Genomic DNA, 18,328 nt, shown 5'->3' on the forward strand with positions numbered 1-18,328 from the left:
TAATCTTTTTACTTAGCCGATTTACTAATGGGCGCTGAAATAAATTCGCAAGCGAAGTGGACCTACTCTAGCGCTACTTCGCACCCTTACGCCAGACGAAAGTTGCGCTATGGCGAAGGGACATAACTACGCTAATTCACTAACTTGCGCATTTTACTGAACGTTACCTCTTGCGCCAGACTTGCCTTCGCCACCTCAGAACAGGCAAAGTGCAATAGAGTAGATAGGGATTGCTTCACAAAAAGTTGACATTTTTTCTAAGTCCCAAAAAACGCTGGCGTCTTTTCCTTTTTTAAGGGTGATAGGCTGAAAAAGATCATACATTTTTTTGGAGGCACCCTCCTTCACCCCTACATTTCCTAACATATGGCACCTAAACTATACAGTGGGCACATGTATAGGGCAAAATAACAACTCTATTTTATTTTATGAAGGTTTCCCGGGCTTGTGTAGTGTAATGTATTTGCTGCTACTTATACGTCCATTGTACTTTAACTTGGCGCCGTATGCAAATTAGGCATCGCTAGCTTAACTTCACTTTGCTTGATGAATTAACGCTAGCGTAACTTCGCTACCGTTCGCCTCCCTGATCGCAAATTCGCATTTTAGTGAATTTGCATAGTGCTGGCGAAACTACACCTGGTGAAGTGCGGCGTAGCTGTCGCTGGTGCAACTTCGGATCTTAGTGAATTTGCCCCATAGGATCTATTTTTTAGAATTCCTGTATTTTTGGATAAGGGAACTTTCTATAATTTCACTAGGTAGAAGAATAGAACCTTGTCATCCTGAACCATCTGATTATTTCATAATAGTTTTAATTAGGTTATCATGTTACCTTATTTTATCCAATCAACTGAATAAAACCGAAGGGTCAGACAGAACCATAATTCTAAATCATAAGTAACATATAAGTATTTGTCAGAAAGAGGACAAGAGTCAATACACAGCAAGTAAGTGCAGCCAGGAACTCTCAGAAGGGAGCAAAATTCAGTGGCAAGATGTAAATGTACATTTGAATTTAGACCCAAAACATATCAGTCAACATAGTGTCCAATTTCCGCCACAGACTAAATGACATTAGTGCACCTGCCCATATGGGAAAGGTTTGGGCTGGTGTATACTGACAGATGTTCTAAACTGATCATTTGGGGTCAGATATAAAAGATATACATTATACTGCTATACTACTATTTATAAACCAAAAACTGTTCTTGGGAAGTGGAACTGGTATCTGTTCTTCTGATTTATACTTCTATTTAAATGCCCCCACCTCCAAATCTTACTATTTACATTTTAATTTACAAGAACCAACCTTTCCATATCTCCCTCTGTCTGTGTCCCTCGTTATTCCACTGTGATTGCACTGTAATTGCCCCCTGCAGTTTAGTTAAATCTCCATCTACTTCTTCATGCTGTAAACTAATGGATATATTTGCATTGTCAACAGGGATTAGTAATTGATGTCTGGTTTGGGCAGGAACTGTGACCGTTTTTTGAGGATGGTGCAGATGTGAGTTTAAAGTGATAAGGAAATCAATAATTAATTGCACCGCTGCCCTACGACTCCACTTAAGGTGGCAATAGATGTAACAATTACAATCTTTCTTGGAAAAGATCTTTCCAAGAAAGATCGTTCATTTCAATACACACATGTAGAGATGAATCGTCAGATATACAGGTAGAAACAATGGCCGATGTTTGGGTGCCTTCACAATGGCCGATGTTTGAGTGCCTTCAAGCACCTAATCAAAATCTTCAATCTAGCACGATCAACGAGCCGACTGATATTCAAATCTTTTGCCGATATCGGTCGGCTCTTTTCCCACCATACGAAAATTTGTTTCGTATGATATTATCTGTGCGTCTATGGCCACCTTTACACAAGTGAGGTTTCCAAATTCCAGATCTTTCTAACTTGATAGATAACTGGCTTTTTAATCCTCATCTATCTAAAACTTCATGCAACATTCTGCATATAATATTAATTTATAGCTATGGGAATGCAAAGTCAGTCAAATTATCATTGCTGCCCACTGGCCAGTAGTGGAGGCTAGTAGGGCAAAGCAGTAAGCAGCAATAGCAGAACATCAGTTGTTAGAAGCACCTTATCCACATGGAGCCTAAACAGGATATCAGTTGTTATGCGCTGGGGCTCTGTTTCCAACATAGCAGGGCTTGTCTTCCAGCCGAACAAACAATGCACTGACTTTGCCCTTTACACATCTTTGTAAGAGCCGGCTACATCAGATAATCCCTCTCTGGCAACTAAAGGTCCCCATCGACTCAAAGGTTTTTCTTTGATGAACAACCGATTTTAGCAAAATCCAACCCATCCGTCAAATTATCGTGAAGTTAATGGGAATCGAACAATCGTACATCTTATGATTCTTTGTCCGACATCTGTCAGATAATTGATCGGAATGAGGGACAGCACTATGGCTGGATGGTGTAAAATACTCAGAGAGGGAAAGCCTGCTCAAAAACAGACTGGCTAAATATGCAAGCTCAATGTCCCAAGTACTCCTCATCTGAAAGGCATCAAGGAAGTCCATCCCTGAAAGGGTAAACAGAAGAGGTGATGCGTGTAGGTGCAATTCTGGGTTACTGGGTTACTGAACAGCACAGTTAGAAATATTAAAAGCTTATCAACTGATGATATGCTGATAGTTGATTTAGCAAAAGCTCCTACCAGGATAATGTTTGCACAGTGCAAACCCATAATAAAAGGTAGTTATTTAACCCATGCTTTGTGAATTCACGAACTTAACACCTTGATGTATCTGGAAAACACATTCCCCCACTAGCACACATCATGGGATCTCTTTTAGTCATATTTTGTGGAAAAGAGATGGGAGTACTGTATTTAAATGCAGGAAACACTCTGGGTTACTTTAGATGCTAAAAATGCGTTTGTCTTGTGCAGCTGGGCATCATTACATTTATATAATAAAGTCAAAGCCTAATCTTAAGTATTTTAGCAACAAAAGGAAATCAGTTTTGAGATTATCCTTTAGGCACATCTCTAGTGATACCAATCAGTACTTCTATTTCTACTACTACTTGGACTGGACTGTGACTGTCAGCCTACAGGAGAAATGTAAAATAATGAGTGTTGGAAAATGCAGAAAATGTTTAAGAAAACAAGTAGACCTTATGTACAGTGAACCAAATTATGGTGAAATCCCCAGGACCCATGCATTAGGAAAATAGAACTGTATTACACTGTAATCAAACAGGAGGAGGTAGGATATTCTTGTATGGTGCTTTCAACTCTGGTTTCAGGAACAAAAAATATAAAGCCAGATTTACACAGGCAAAATCCTCACTGGAAGATTATTTGCATATTGATGTAGCTGCTGGCCTGGGAAAGCTGGGGAGGTTTTAGAAACAATGTGTAAAATGTGGTTTAACATGTTTACATCCCCCTTAAGGTAGGAATCATTGTCAAATTAGAATAGATAAGGGAAGAATTATAATTGTTGCTCCATCAAGAAAGAGTGCCATGTTATCTCCTCTAATAGAAAGAGCACATTGTAAAAATAGCAAGCATTTGTGCAGTATATGTTACCATATTGCATATCTAATGTGGAGAACAAAACACTGAAATGTCATAAAACCATACATAATCTGTATGGGTCCGCATTTCCAGCATATTACCCCACTTTCAATAATAAATCAGGAGGCTACTGTTATTGAACTGTCCCTTTAATGCAGATAAACAAAATTATTCATCAAGTTCCAAAAAAGCTCCTATTTAACAAAATATTGTGAAATGTGGCAATACTTATAATGCATGGATTTTTCACAGTTTCAGGTTTCAATAGATACTTGTTCCCTCTGTGTTATTTGCCAGGCTAAGTTAGTGACTGATAATGGAAGAGATAGAAATAGGATGCATCAAATGAGTAAGAGAACTAGGTACTAGAACTAGAGGCAAGGTCAATATGAAAATGTTCAGTTTCCCACACCCCGGCATATACAGTAGCTGCCCACTCAATGGGGCTCATATATCAACACTGGGTAAACTGATGGCATACAATCAGTGATTAGATTGTTTCATTTACATGTGCAGGACAAAGAATGAGAATATACATTTGACTGGCTGCTATGGGTTCCTGCCCAGGTAGAAATTTGCCCATTATTAACAAATAACCCCAATTGTCTTGAAAGGAATGGCTGCAGAATGCAGCTAATACGATATCTCAGACACTGCCTTTTTTGTAGCTAAATTAAACATAATTTCCCATAACTTAACTTTGTTTCAGGTGCATACACAGTGACCTAGGGGCCCCCATTGTGGCTCTTTTTAAGTTTGCTTCTCAGATAGTTGTATAATGGCATATTGGTAATTCTTTTTCAACATCCTAAGAACAGGAATGTAAACATGCTACAAGATACAGGTATAGAACCTGTTATCCAGAATGGGGTTTTCCAAATAAGGGATCTTTCCATAATTTAAATTTTCATCCCTTACCTACTAAGAATCATTTAAGCATTACTTAAACCCTATAGGATTAGTTTGCCTCCTATAAGGGTTAATTATGTCTTAGTTTGGGTCAAGTATAAGGTGCTGTTTTATTATTACAGAGAAAAAGCAAATGCCTTCCTGTAATTTGGAGCTTTCTGGAGAATGGGTTTCAAATCCCATATCTGTAATACATTTTGCAAATATTATAAGTGACGCTGTATTGGTTAGGCTACATCATCCCTAAATGTTTGCCCATAACAACTAGTCATGTTGCAGACAAATAAGCATGCTAACAGGTTTGTCACTGCCTACAGATAGCTAACAGCATGTTGACTTCTGAACTTGATAAGCTAAGTCTAGCCAAGACCCCTATGTCTCTGGGTATCAGCAATATCCTATTATGTCTGTGCCTGGCTCCAAAGGCTAAGCTTCATGGCTGCTGCATTTACTTCATATAATAGGTAAGATAGGTCCTTCCACCTCACTACAATATCCATAAAGTTTGCAAAATGTTCACCTGTGCTTGATGCTATATCATACATTTTCACTGTGTTTCTGTAATAAAGACCATCTATCCATGAATTTCCTGAAGAAGCAGATTTAATTGCAGATTACTAAAATGTAAAAATTGTGGATCAGTGACTTGTCTTGCTTAAGGTTGAGATTCATTTTCTGCTGAGGGGGCCAAATAATCTAAGGACCCTCCTGCAAACCGTTAGGCTACTGTCGCAGCCTATGTACAAGTGCAAGGCAAGAAATAGCCCCTCTGTTCCGATCTGCTTTCTGGTGTGTTTGCACCCAGAGACACTGTATTGGCCTGGGTACAGTCTTTTGGTGCCAAAGCATGAGTATGATTTTGGTGCTGATTTCCTCTCCGCAATCTTTTGCAGTTGTAGAGTGGCCTTTATATAAAGGACGATGAGATGTCCCGAGCGTGTGGCAATAGCTTTATAATCTGCAAGGTTAGCTCTAATTGCGATGTTGTTAGAGAAGTTGTTGTAAATAGCCAGTGTTCACAGAAGAGTGGCCAAGAGTTAAGGTGGTTCTCCAATTTAGTACACATAGAACTGTTGTCTGCTGCCAGACATGCTCTGCCACCATCTTCACATTTGCTGGTTATGTAGGGGGTTGGGGCACATGTGCTGTCACACAAATCCACATAGATTTCCATTTCTGTCAATTGACAAAATCGTTTTCCTGCTGGTATAATTTTGCAGAGTATTTGTTTGTGCATTCATAAAAGGTACCAGCGTGTAAATAAGTTCCCTGCACTTGTGCATCTGTGCTGTCTGTCTGACGAAAGTGCACCTACTGACGTAGAGGAACCTTGGATCTTCCATCAACCTAATCTATCTAGTCTCAGTAGAGTTGCTCCTAAAGAATCATTCAGCAGTGTTATTTTTTATTTATACATAATCCCCACTGCAACAATTTTGAGTGCAACTGCTTACTTCTTAACGCATCCCATACCAATGTAATGACAGCACACTCCAGCTGAATTGGTAAATTAGCTTAAAGTCAACATAAACATATCTAAGCTTACATGAAACATATCTAAGCTTTCTATACACTGGAAAATATTCACTGCTAATTCCACAAGGGCTAACCTATTCTGCATCCTACTGGCCCTGTGTATAGTGGTTCCCCTGATTAGTGTCTAACTGGGGCACATTCACATATTGACTGGGGATGTCAGAAAATTCCATTGCCTGAGAACTGCATTGGGCAATGTATGTAGCATGAGAAACGCGTCTGTGTAGACCTCTACCCTATGCCATTTAATTAGGGCAAGACCTTAATGCTGGGATCAGTCTGTTCCAGCCAACAACTTGTGTGCTTGTTTGGCAACATTATTTTCTAGCAAAGTTCAGTCAAAGTGTGTGCATTGTATTAAAATATAGTACATGAATTAAAAAAGGTTATTGGCTCATTACTGTTGGATTATTATTATTGTGTACTTTAAGAGCACCGACATATTCCACAGCGCTGTACTATAAATGGGTTTATACAAAGAACATACAGAATTACATACATAGCCACCAGGAACCAATACAAAAGGTGAAGAGGGCCCAGCCCAAAATTATAGGGAAGAGAAATATAACTGGAAATACCTACACGCCCCACGTACAAAGTTTTGAATACAGAGATGTAAATATTTCTATACTTTACATTTTTAATTCATAGACACTTATGTGAAGTGATCAGGTCTTAGAAAAGAAAAATACAAGCTACAGCCATACATTTAGGGCCAGGGCACACAGGCAGATTCGGGGAGATTAGTCAACCGACGACTAATCTCCTTTTCTTCGGGGCGACATATTTCCCCGAACTGCCTCCCGCCGGCTCAAATGTAACTTCAGGAACTTTGGGCGACTTTGGAAAACGTATCACTCCGAGTGCCATGCCGCTGGAGATTTACATTTTAGCCGAAGGGAAGGCAGGGGAGGCAGTTCGGAGGCAGTTGGCGACTAATCTCCCCAAATCTGCCTGTGTGCCCTGACCCTGAGGATTTTTTATATTGGATAAAGAGAGAGGCTTATTACTTTATGGCTTTGTCTGTGTGCATTCCTCACCCAGACACACTAGGACCTCCTGGAGCTCAGTCTGCATGGAGACATCTTGCTCAGCACTCATCTTAATGCTAAAGACGGTCTAGGAACAAGATAATGTGACAGATTCTAGAAGTGTTAATCACATCCCACAGGGACATACAATTTCAATAAAAAGCTTAGTCTTGTTATTCCTGGAGGGAGGGTTAAAGCTGCAAGTACTTTAAAGATGATGGCACAGATTTTCCAGGGGATGACAAATCACCCAGTGTGCCATCACTCTTAAAGTCAGAAAATCATCCTTGTCAATGCATTTATAAAGTAAAATCTAACTTATGGGGCAAATATACTAAAGGGCGAAGTGACTAATGCTGGCGAAAATTTGCCAGCGTGACGTCATTTTGTTACTTCGCCGATTTTGTTACTTCGTCGCAGGTGTAGCTTCGCTAGTGAAGGAGATAGACTAGCAGTAATTCGCTCCCTTACGCCTGGCGAAGTTGCCCTCTGGCGAATGGACGTAACTACACAAATTCACTAAGATGCAGATTTTACTGAACATTACCTCTTGTGCCAGACTTGCCTTCGCCACCTCAGACTAGGCGAAGTGCAATAGAGTAGATAGGACTTCCTCAAAAAATATTTGAAAATTTTTCTAAGTCCCAAAAAATGCTGGCAACTTTTCATTTTTCAGGGTGATAAGCTGCAAAAGATTGTACATTTTTTCTGGGGTTAATCGGCTTCCCCCCTACATTTCCTAACATATGGCACATAAACTATAAACTGGGCTCATGTGTAGGGCAATATAACAACTCTATTTTATGTTATTAAGGTTTACCGGGCTTGTGTAGTGTAATGTATTTGCTGCAACATATACGTCCATTGAACTTTAAATTCCCACTGTATGCAAATTAGGCAATGCTAGCGCAACTTCGCTTAACTTGCCGCAGTAACGCTAGCGCTACTTCACCAGTGTTCGACGCCCTGGCCACAACTTTGGATTTAAGTGAATTAGCGTTGTCCTGGCGAATCTATGCCTGGCGAAGGGTTGTGATGTGAATGAAGCCGTCGCTGGCGAATTTTTAGAGGTTAGTGAATTTACCCCATATTCAGCACCTCAGAGTTATATCATTACTGAAAATTCTGTGCAGCCACATCAGGGTTCCTTTATGAATGGAATAGTTAAGTGCAAAGAGGTAGTTGGATGCAAAATTTAGAGCGCATAATGACAATGTAAAATTTTAGACACAAATTGCATTTTTTACCCACAATGCAGGATTTTTTCACAGAATTTCAGTGTTGCCTCCATCACATTTTGCTGAGCATTTAAATTGCCTATACAGGTACAAATTTACACCTGTTACATGTGAATCACGCACAAGTTGCAGCTCAAAATTTCAGCGTTTTGGGGGATGTAGGCAATCCCTCTCCTATCGCCTAATTTGTTGCTTTGGAATTGAGTGCAAAAATATGTAGTATTGGAAAAGACAGGTAATACTGAAAAAATTATTCACACATGCACATTGCAGCAGTCATTGCACATAAAAATGGATCTTGCATCCTCAGCTGCTCTTTGCACTTCTGTATAGTTTTGCTTGATGCTGCTGCCTTCATTCTGATTCCTGTTACGATTTTTCGAAAGTACGTCCATTGACACAGGGGAAGTTTCCCGCAGTGGCTTGTGCCAACTGACCCAGAAAACTTGAGGTTAAAGAAATGGATACACATGCATGCTATTTTTATGCCAAGTGCCGGAAGTGATGTGTCCCACTGCTGCACTGTGGGTAATAAACATGACGTTTGCCTCTGAAATTGAACTTTGCAACTGCAGAGCTGTAAGTAAAGCAATAATGCTTTTGGAGTTAAATCAGGAGTATTGGGGCTCAGTGAAATCTGCCATGTCACCATATTACGATGCAAAAACATTACTTTGTTGAGATATGTTTATCAGTTTCCTAGTTACTGAGCTCTAAACCACCAGTTATAAATTCATGGAGAATTTGGTTACTATGGGTTGCAACAAAGGCAACTGGTTAGTTTTTAAGGAAAGTGGTTGCTATGGGTCACTAGACCTGGAATAAACTTTTTTACCTTTTATTGAATTAAGCTGGTTACACGCATGAAGTTGCCAAATGAGCGGCTCATTCCATTATATGCCCACCTTGAGGTGGGTGATATTGGACTGATCTGATTGTTGAGCTCTAGGCAGGTCAGAGCAAGGGCAAGATCAACAAACCAATGCGGTCCTCACTCCAACAGAAATTTTAAACCATTCAATCAATATCTGCCAGATTTTTGAAAAAAAAAAAACAAAGCATTTTAGGCTTAAATAAATAGGCCCCAAATAGTTAAATAATGCTGTGTGAAATAGTTAATGCACAGTCCAATATGCACAGGATAAGGAATATATGTGTACAGAAGGGGTGAGATTAAAGGGGTTGTTCACCTTCAAACAACTAGTTGGTTTCAGATAGATCACCAGAAATAACGACTTTTTCCAATGACTTTCTATTTTCTATGTGTGACGGTTTTTCTAATATTGAAGTGTAAAGTGTCATTTCTCTCCTTCTGAAGCAGCTCTGGGAGGGGGGGTCGCCGATCCTGTAAACTGTTCTAAATGGATACATTTAGTTGATACATTTCTTATCTTTGTCCCTGCTGAGCAGAATCTCTGGGTTTCATTACAGGCAGCTGTTAGACTTGATACAATTGTTGCTAATACTCCAGAGATGCTGCTGAGAAATGGATCAACTCAATGTTGCAAAATTGTAACAGTTCAGAATCTGCACCTGAATTACTGAGCTGCCAGACTCAAACATCACAGACACAAACATTCAACTTTACACTTAGATTTTGGAAAAAACGTAAAAGATAAATAATGGAAAGTATTTGAAAAAAGTCTTTGTTTCTGGGGAACAATCTAAAAACAACTGAATTGAAAAAACTGTTTGGAAGGTGAACAACCCCTTTAAGATAATGGTAGTGTTTGAATGCAGAGGAGAAATCCCCATGTCCATATTTTGCAGAGGGTGCATGGGCTTCTATTTTTTTTGCATGGGTGCATGGGCTTCTATGTTTTTCTGTGTTTTCTGTCATAACTGCCCCTGTCTGCAAGTCTCCTGGACAATAATGATAAGAGACTGTGTAAAACTGTGCATGGTTTGGGGCATTTTAATCATGTGCATTGCACTAAAAGTATGCGCATTGCAATAAACGTAGGTGCACTGCACTAAAGCAACTGGAACACTGCTCTGAAGCTTTATGCATTGCATAATGGTATGGGCTTTGCACTGAAATTATAAGAAATGCATTGAATATAAGGGTATTGCAATAAAGGTACTGGCATTTTTTCTTACATATGTATAAATGTTGTAAATTGCTCATTGGAATAACTACAACAACATTTCAATTTAAAAGCACAATAAAACCTAAATACAACTTACTACACACATCAGCATGTTCAAACATTCTAAGTATCTTGATCAAAGGAGAAGATAAATCGATTAATATACTGTTTATTTGTTACATTTCATTGCATTTTATGGTTTCATTAAACATTCAGGAAACATAACATCATACATAAGTTATCTGCAAGCTTGCAGTTATTACTGTTTAGTCTGAAAAGGTGAAATTATCTTCAACAGATTTTACTGAATAGGTGCCCCCGCCTTTTCCATGAAATCTCTGTTGCACAAGGCATATCTCAGGTACCCTTGTTTTACCCCATAAGATAAGTGTTGTGAAACTTTAATTATCTTTTAAATTCATAATCATACAGTATAATGTTAAGTACCATTAAGATAAGGAATGCTAATATGTACTTACAGACTGGAGGAAGAAACCTATCTAGTCCTTATCATTCTATCACAGTCTTGCCATTATAAATTACATCCTTCAGACAAGGAAGTATGGATTGCAAAAGAAAATTGCTTCCATGAATTCAACTGCCTACTTCCCAGTACAGATGGTGGTCTGGCAGGTTCACTGAAATATCTTGGTAGTGAGGACCACACGCTTTTAACGAAAATATGTCAGAAGAGGCAGAGCAACACAGTTTAGCAAATATGACTTCTTTATGATTCATGGGCTATTCTCTCACCATCTTACTTTCAGATAGTAAAAAGCCACCACTTTTCTTTTATAGCCTTGCTTGAAAATTAATTGGTTGGCTTTTTCCTTATCGGAAGAATATCAGTCTCAGTGATCTGTTGTTGCTCTTTAATTATTGCCCCAGCATTTTGTTTTGTTTCTCCATAGGTATATACAGTAGTCGGTGCAGGCGTTCCCTGTCCTTATCACCTGCCTTGGGGCAGGTAATATGGATACAGCCATGTTGTGGCCTTCGTCACTCCCTAGATTGCCCATCTGGATAATGCGAAGGACAGGTATGAGGGGTGGAAGGGGCAACGTGTCTCCCTCCATAACCCTTTATGTATACAACACTACCAAGCTTAGCGTGGCCACAGGTCTATGTTCTCCAAAACAGAAGAAACACACCTGCAGCAATTCAAAGAGAGTGGAAGGCAGGGTGCAAAAAGCTTAAAGGGATACTGTCATGGGAAAAAAGTTTTTTTCAAAACGCATCAGTTAATAGTGCTGCTCCAGCAGAATTCTGCATTTAAATCTGTTTTTCAAAATAGCAAACAGATTTTTTTTCTATTTAATTTTGAAGTCTGACATGGGGCTAGACATATTGTCAGTTTCCCAGCTGCCCCCATTCATGTGACTTGTGCGCTGATAAACTTCAGTCACTCTTTAATGCTGTACTGCAAGTTGGAGTGAAATCACCCCTCCATTTCCCCCCAGCAGCCTAACAACAGAACAATGGGAAAGTAACCAGATAGCAGCTCCCAGGTAGATCTAAGAACAGCACTCAATAGTAAAATCCAAGTCCCACTATGATTCAGTTACATTCAGTTACATTGAGTAGGAGAAACAATAAAGTGCTGGCTCTTTCTGAAAGCACATGACCAGGCAAAATGACCTGAGATGGCTGTCTGCACACCAATATTACAACTAAAAATATATACTTGTTGATTCAGGATTAAATTTTATATTGCAGAGTGAATTATTTGCAGTGTAAACAGTGTAATTTAGAAATAAAAACAACATCATAAAAATCATGGCAGAATGGTGCATTGCTCTATTTTTTTGCACTTTGTACCCTGCTTTCCACTGGGTAAATGGATCCTTATATCCCAATTAAGCTGGTTAACGTTGCCTTCAAGGCAAGGGAAGAATCATTGCTTATATAGGACTAGTCACAAGAGCTGCCCAAAGGCCTTACAGTTGTTTGTCTCTGACCAAAAATGCCTTATTTCAAGCAGAATTATCCTGTAGGAGCTAAATTCCTGAGGCTGAAAACAGATGCATAGCCCTCAAGAGTAAGTGAGTGGTGAGTGTAATTCTTAGTCTGTTTCCAGATGGAGAAAAATTAGAAACAGTAATATGTGAATTTACTTGATCTCCTCTCACCCCCCCCCCCCCAATGCCACTACATAACACTTAAAATCTCAATATTTCAATAGCACCTAAAATTACTCCCACTTTCAAGAATTATAGTTCCGCCCCAGGTTGATGCAACCCTTCCTACGTAGCGCTTACACCCACCAGGTCTGATCATTCATCAGTGACACGGTCTTGACCTGGTATCTGAGATAGCAACGTCACAGGCTGAAATGTCCTGCAAAGCACACACCCTGTTACTCATTAATCTTGTGTCGGCATTGTTCCATTTTTATCAGTGAGATGTGCATAGGCTTCATGTTAGCGCAAGGCTTCCCTTGCTAAAACAAAAGTAAAGACTAGAGCATAATATCCAAGACGTAAGCTCATTAGGGCACAGTTACTTATAAATATGATTCCCTTACTTCTGTTCCCTTGTCAATTTAGGTATTTATGTTGAGTTAAACACAGTAAATGGCTCTTAAAACAACTTATGGTAACCATATACCATTGCCTGTCTTAAAGGGATAGTGACAGAGATCAGGGATGTCCCACATGTTGCTCAGTAGCAAATGACCAGTATGAAATCGTTATTGACAAGAAAGGTTGTTGCCAGGCATCCTGAGATTATACAATGTAAGGCTACTGGAGAAATGCCATACTTTATGAAAAATTAGCAATTCTTCCTTTGTGTGTGTTTCATATAGATTTTGCAAACCCCCCAGTAAAAAACTGACTGCACATTTTATGGTTTGCACCAGTGTGCCATATATATACAGTATTTCTGAAAAAAACGTTGTTGAGTACTAGATATGTCATACATATGATGCAAAAATGCATTGTGTAATTTGTAATGTTTAAATTTGCAATGTTTAAATTTGCAATGTAATAAGTGTCTCGTAAAGAAGGTTACATTGCAAAATGTGAATTTTTGTTCTTATTTCTGTAAATTTTTTTCCTTTGCATTGAGCCACCCCATAGAGGCTAAGAGTAAAATGTGCAAAAATCATACATCCACATTTTAATACTTACTTTAGTCAAATACCATATGAATAAAAAAATTAAGTATAGTATAGTGGACCTTTAGGGATTCTGCCGGAAAGAGTGTGTATACATTCTAAGAGTAGTATAATTAAGTATAACCATTTTAACCAGTGCAGTTCTGGGTCTGTTTCAGAACTTTTTAAATGTACTACTGATTAATATGTGATTGCACCAGAGGTTGCTTGTCAAAATTGCCTGTTGAGGGGACCAATAACAAGGGGGATAATTAAGTGCATTTTGGTCAGAACCTACAGAGCTGTGTGAAACAAAGCTATCAAAACTAACCATACTGCATTACACCACAAACTGTAAACTGCTGATTAGTTGCTATGGTTATAAGACAAGGGCAAACTTTGTGTATAACCCCATTACTTTAGCCCCACTTCGTTGTGCAAACATGCAATTTTTGATATAGGAAAGTGCATTTTGTTGTTGATATACATATATCTTTGAGAATTAGCTATCACTCCCTTTCCAGGTTTAAATAATACTGAAATGATATTTTTTACCTTCTTGAGCGAGTTTAGTGACCCACCCTAAGATATAATTTGCATGCATATATAAGTATCAAATCTTTTGCACGTACTGTATATAGCTGGAAGGCTATCTGTTATATGCTTTTCCGCCAAATCTTTTTTTTCCTCTTTTTTGGCAGGATCTCCGGCATACGTAAGTCTTAAATTCCTTTCCGCGGACACCCTTCTCCCTAAAGGCAACAATACGAACTTCATTCAATGTACATATTCCAGCCTCGCTTGTTATCTTTCAACAGTTGGGTGTGTGATACATGCAGAAACCAAAGCTGTTTACCCTGTTAGGGGTTAATTAATTGCTAATTTAATAGTCAAAGTAAATGAATGGTTTTTCCAGAAAATAAATGGCTAAAACATAAAGAAAATTCTCGCACTGCATTTGCTGTGATTGTTTTCGTCACATAATTCTTTCAACCTAATGAGGCAGAAATATGTTAATATCATATGCAGTTTAATGACTCACTCACTTGGTAAAATGGTCAAAATTTAAAATAATAGAGCACTGTTAGAATTATAGGATTATAAAATATGAAACCTAATACAGGAATAATTTAATGTAAATGTAGAACAGAGCTCTCATACTTTGCCCATTTTGTATGCAGAGTATTTGTTTGTCAACATTTTAAAGGTACACATAATACTTGCTTAAAGGTACACAAAATACTTTCCTTAAAACTTTGTACAAGGTAGTGGCAGAACTAGGGATGCGCTGAATCCACTATTATGGCATTCAGCCAAATCCGGAATCCTTCCTTTCCTGGTAGATGTGCAATGATCAAATCCTCTCCTTCAGTATCTTAAAACTTAAGGAAAATGTTAACAGAAAGTTTAGTGGCTATAACAACATCTATCTAACACACTAAAATGTGTTCATGGCCTGACAATTGTGCATACCTTCTCATTCTCAATAACCTGTATATTTGCTGATTTTTGTCTCAAGGACACACTACTGACACATGAAATGTTGATAACAGGTGAAGATTTGAAATCCCCTGATAACCTGGAAGATTGCAATACTATATAGTCATCTCTAAGCGTGGCAATATCTACAAATGTCCAACCAAATCAACCTGCAAGAAATTAGAAAAGCTGTTCCTCAGCCACCTCAGAGTAAGGCCATCTAATTTGGTGTGCATGGGAGATGATGAGGCTGGCTGCAAAAATCTATATATAAAAAGAGAACTGAATACAAAAGAATAGTTGCATTGTTATCTTTAATCTCCTTGTAACTAAAATAAAAAGCTTTAATTTACCAACAGTATGGAACCATGTTTTGATGAACTAAGGTCCATACACAAAACTCTAGCTCACTGTCCAAGCAATTTTTTGCACCTTGTTAGGCTGCCCCACTTGTATGTAGTAAATGACATGCAAGTTATGGGATGCTTTAGAGCAGGGATCCCCAACCTTTTGAGCCCGTGAGCAACATTCAGAAGAAAAATGAGTTGGGGAGCAACACAAGCTTGAAAAATGTTCTTGGGGTGCCAAATAAGTGCTGTGATTGGCCATTTGGTAGCCCCTATGAGGATTTTCAATCTATATTGAGGCTCTGTTTGGCAGTACATCTGGTTATTATACAGCCAAGACTTGCCTTCAAGCCTGGAATTCAAAAATAATCACCTGCTTTGAAGCCACTGGGAGCAACATCCAAGGGGTTGTAGAGCAGCATGTTGCTCATGAGCTACTGGTTGGGGATCCCTGCTTTAGAGGATGCCCATGTGCCACTTACCTCTTGCCTGTTCTGTATGCAGTGCTGCTGACCACATAAGAGCCACATAAGAAGTTGGGTGCAATCCTTTATGCTCCATTATAAAAGTGCAAAGAATTGGGCCTCAACTCCTGGGGGCAGGATGCAACATCCACAAAACAAGGTGCAAAGAAAAAAAACAACTTTCGAATACTCTTGACAAAAAATTACTTTTAACATAAACTTTCTTTATATAGAAAACAGAATGCAGGTAATGCAAAATCTTTCCAACTCACACATCTTAAAAAAAGGATTACCTAAAGCATAAGTCCTCTGAATCAGAAGCATTTGCATGATGAAGTAACTTAACAGCAATTAATTCATCAACGTTTTTTGGACTGAGGTTATACAAAATATGTCCTTAACAGAGGATACTTTGGAGGGTAAACAGACTGAGATGATTTGTTAGGATCCTGTGGATAAAAAAAAAATAGATTAATTAGAAGCAGGCTAGAAAGGCAGATAACTCAGGAATAAAGAAAGCGGAGCAATTGCAAACTGTTGCATAATGTCAAGGATTACATTATACTAGAAATTCTAATTAACTTCTACTTTAAAGTGACCCAATCTTTTTGTCTTTCCAAATGTTTCTCATAGTCAATGTAATACAGTAATCATCTATGCTTATATAATAACCTAATAACCTATATAATTGCTACCCAAATCTCTCCCTCCTCACTGCACAAGACAAGTTATTATTCTTTGAGAGACTGGAGATGTTCGGATAGTAATCATTAAAAAGACAAATCTACTAACACTTTACCTTGTACAGTATGATAACTAATGTAAAGTTAATTTTATCGACTATCATTTGTGTGTCGTTTGAACTGTTTGTGCAGCCAGATGAGCAAATTAAAAATACTAAGGGGTAAAGGTAAAATAAAAATGCACAAACATTGTACCCATACTTGTAATCCATAACAACCAATCAGATATTAAAAAGGGTATCAGTAAATGGTACCTGCTGATTGGATGGTATGGGTTATACAACTTATACTGTTGTCTGATTACTAAACAAATCTGAAGTTGCAAATCTGCTATGGGGGAGAAAGATTCCTTGCAGTATCTTTCACTGGTGTCATCTAATAAGAGTGACAGTGTGCACCGCAGGTAACCCACAGCACCCAATCAGATATTTCCTTTTGAACTGTTGTCCAATAAATGCATGTGCACAATAGCACTGGCAAAAATCTCATCCAGTTTCAGCAGCAGTTAGTGGATTGGGATTTAATGCCCTTGTGTGTGGTGAGATTAAATTTTAAAGACATTAAAATACTGAATGAAGACATGAGAGCGTAACTTAACCTACAATTTTCAGTGATCCTTTTGTCCCACATTTATTGTCTATACCAAAGTACTCAGATGCATTGTGTATATTTTAATGTTAGACATGTGATTCTTCTATTTGATGCACAGACAGACAGATATAATGAACACTTTAACTTCCCTGTTTTTAACTCTGTGAATAATGTCTCCCCCTCAACTTAGTAGCCAAGCACTGGCTAATCTCATGCTTCCTTCTATGTTGTATTATCTATATCAGGGTTACCAAATATCCTGTGGGTAACTAGCACTGAAACGATTGACCAATTTGATTCAATATTCCTGCGTTTTTGGTGCAATTGCATGCAACATCAGATCAGGGACATTCTGGCTTTCTGTCATTTTAATCAGCATATACATTTTAATTTGATTTGATACGATTATGTCTAAGTAGTAATAATTTGTGTTCTGGCTAGGAATGTCACCTGTCGAGTTATGACCTGAACAGTCTGGATTTCAGAGGTCTTGCTGACGGTTTTATATAACTGTTGGTTCAGACAGATAAGAAAACCGGACAGAGTTCAAATTCTGCCTTGCCTAAACCACTCCCCCTCCCCCCTTATTCTGCCCAATCCCTTGCAGATAACAAATGTAATATTGTCACGTTACGTTCATCAAATTATTTTCTTGATTCTATGACTGCTATGAGGGGGGGGGGTATAAAAGTCTAGAAAGCCATGGAATCTAATTAGCAAGTATGCTTGGTTAGCCATGTGAAAGCATGCATCTGATTGGGCTGTGTGGGTTACACTCCCTTTTACAACTTTTATTACAAAACTCTCCATGCACTTAAACTGTTATTTCCAAATGAGTTCATACAATAAATCTACATAGCATGTCCATTCCATAGGGATATAATAACATTTCTTTTCATAGATAGGAACTCTTCACAACGGCTTGAAGTCCACAAATTTTCAGTTCCTGTATAACTTTTGCTGTTTCTATTGCAGTTGAATGACAACGTTTGAAGGATTACAGATCAGTCTGGTTCTATGAATATTCTAATTCTCTGTATGGATTCCTAGACCTGGTGCAAACAATGATTCTCCTATTCCCAAATCCTTATTTCTCTTAAGCTGGCCATAAACACAAAGATAAATTCATAAGAATCTTCGTTTCAAACAATTTTCAGATCATTTGTGGATCGTCCATACATTTTTCGTGCAATGGCAATTGGTCGTTTAGCCGGGCAGGTTAGAAGATTTCTGTCGGCTAACAATAA

General features: G+C 38.4%; 1 long non-coding RNA gene across 1 annotated transcript; it reads right to left on the reverse strand.

The window, feature by feature from the left end:
• Positions 1-12,162: 12,162 nt before the first annotated feature.
• Positions 12,163-16,227, reverse strand: LOC121403025. The gene is made up of 3 exons (XR_005966981.1): positions 16,041-16,227; positions 14,090-14,839; positions 12,163-12,697 (listed from the first exon to the last, which is right to left on the reverse strand). It is a non-coding gene; the product is annotated as an uncharacterized LOC121403025 (long non-coding RNA).
• Between the last annotated feature and the right edge of the window lie 2,101 nt (positions 16,228-18,328).

This window comes from Xenopus laevis, chromosome 4L, assembly GCF_017654675.1.
Source record: "Xenopus laevis strain J_2021 chromosome 4L, Xenopus_laevis_v10.1, whole genome shotgun sequence".
NCBI classification, from domain to species: Eukaryota; Metazoa; Chordata; class Amphibia; order Anura; family Pipidae; genus Xenopus; species Xenopus laevis.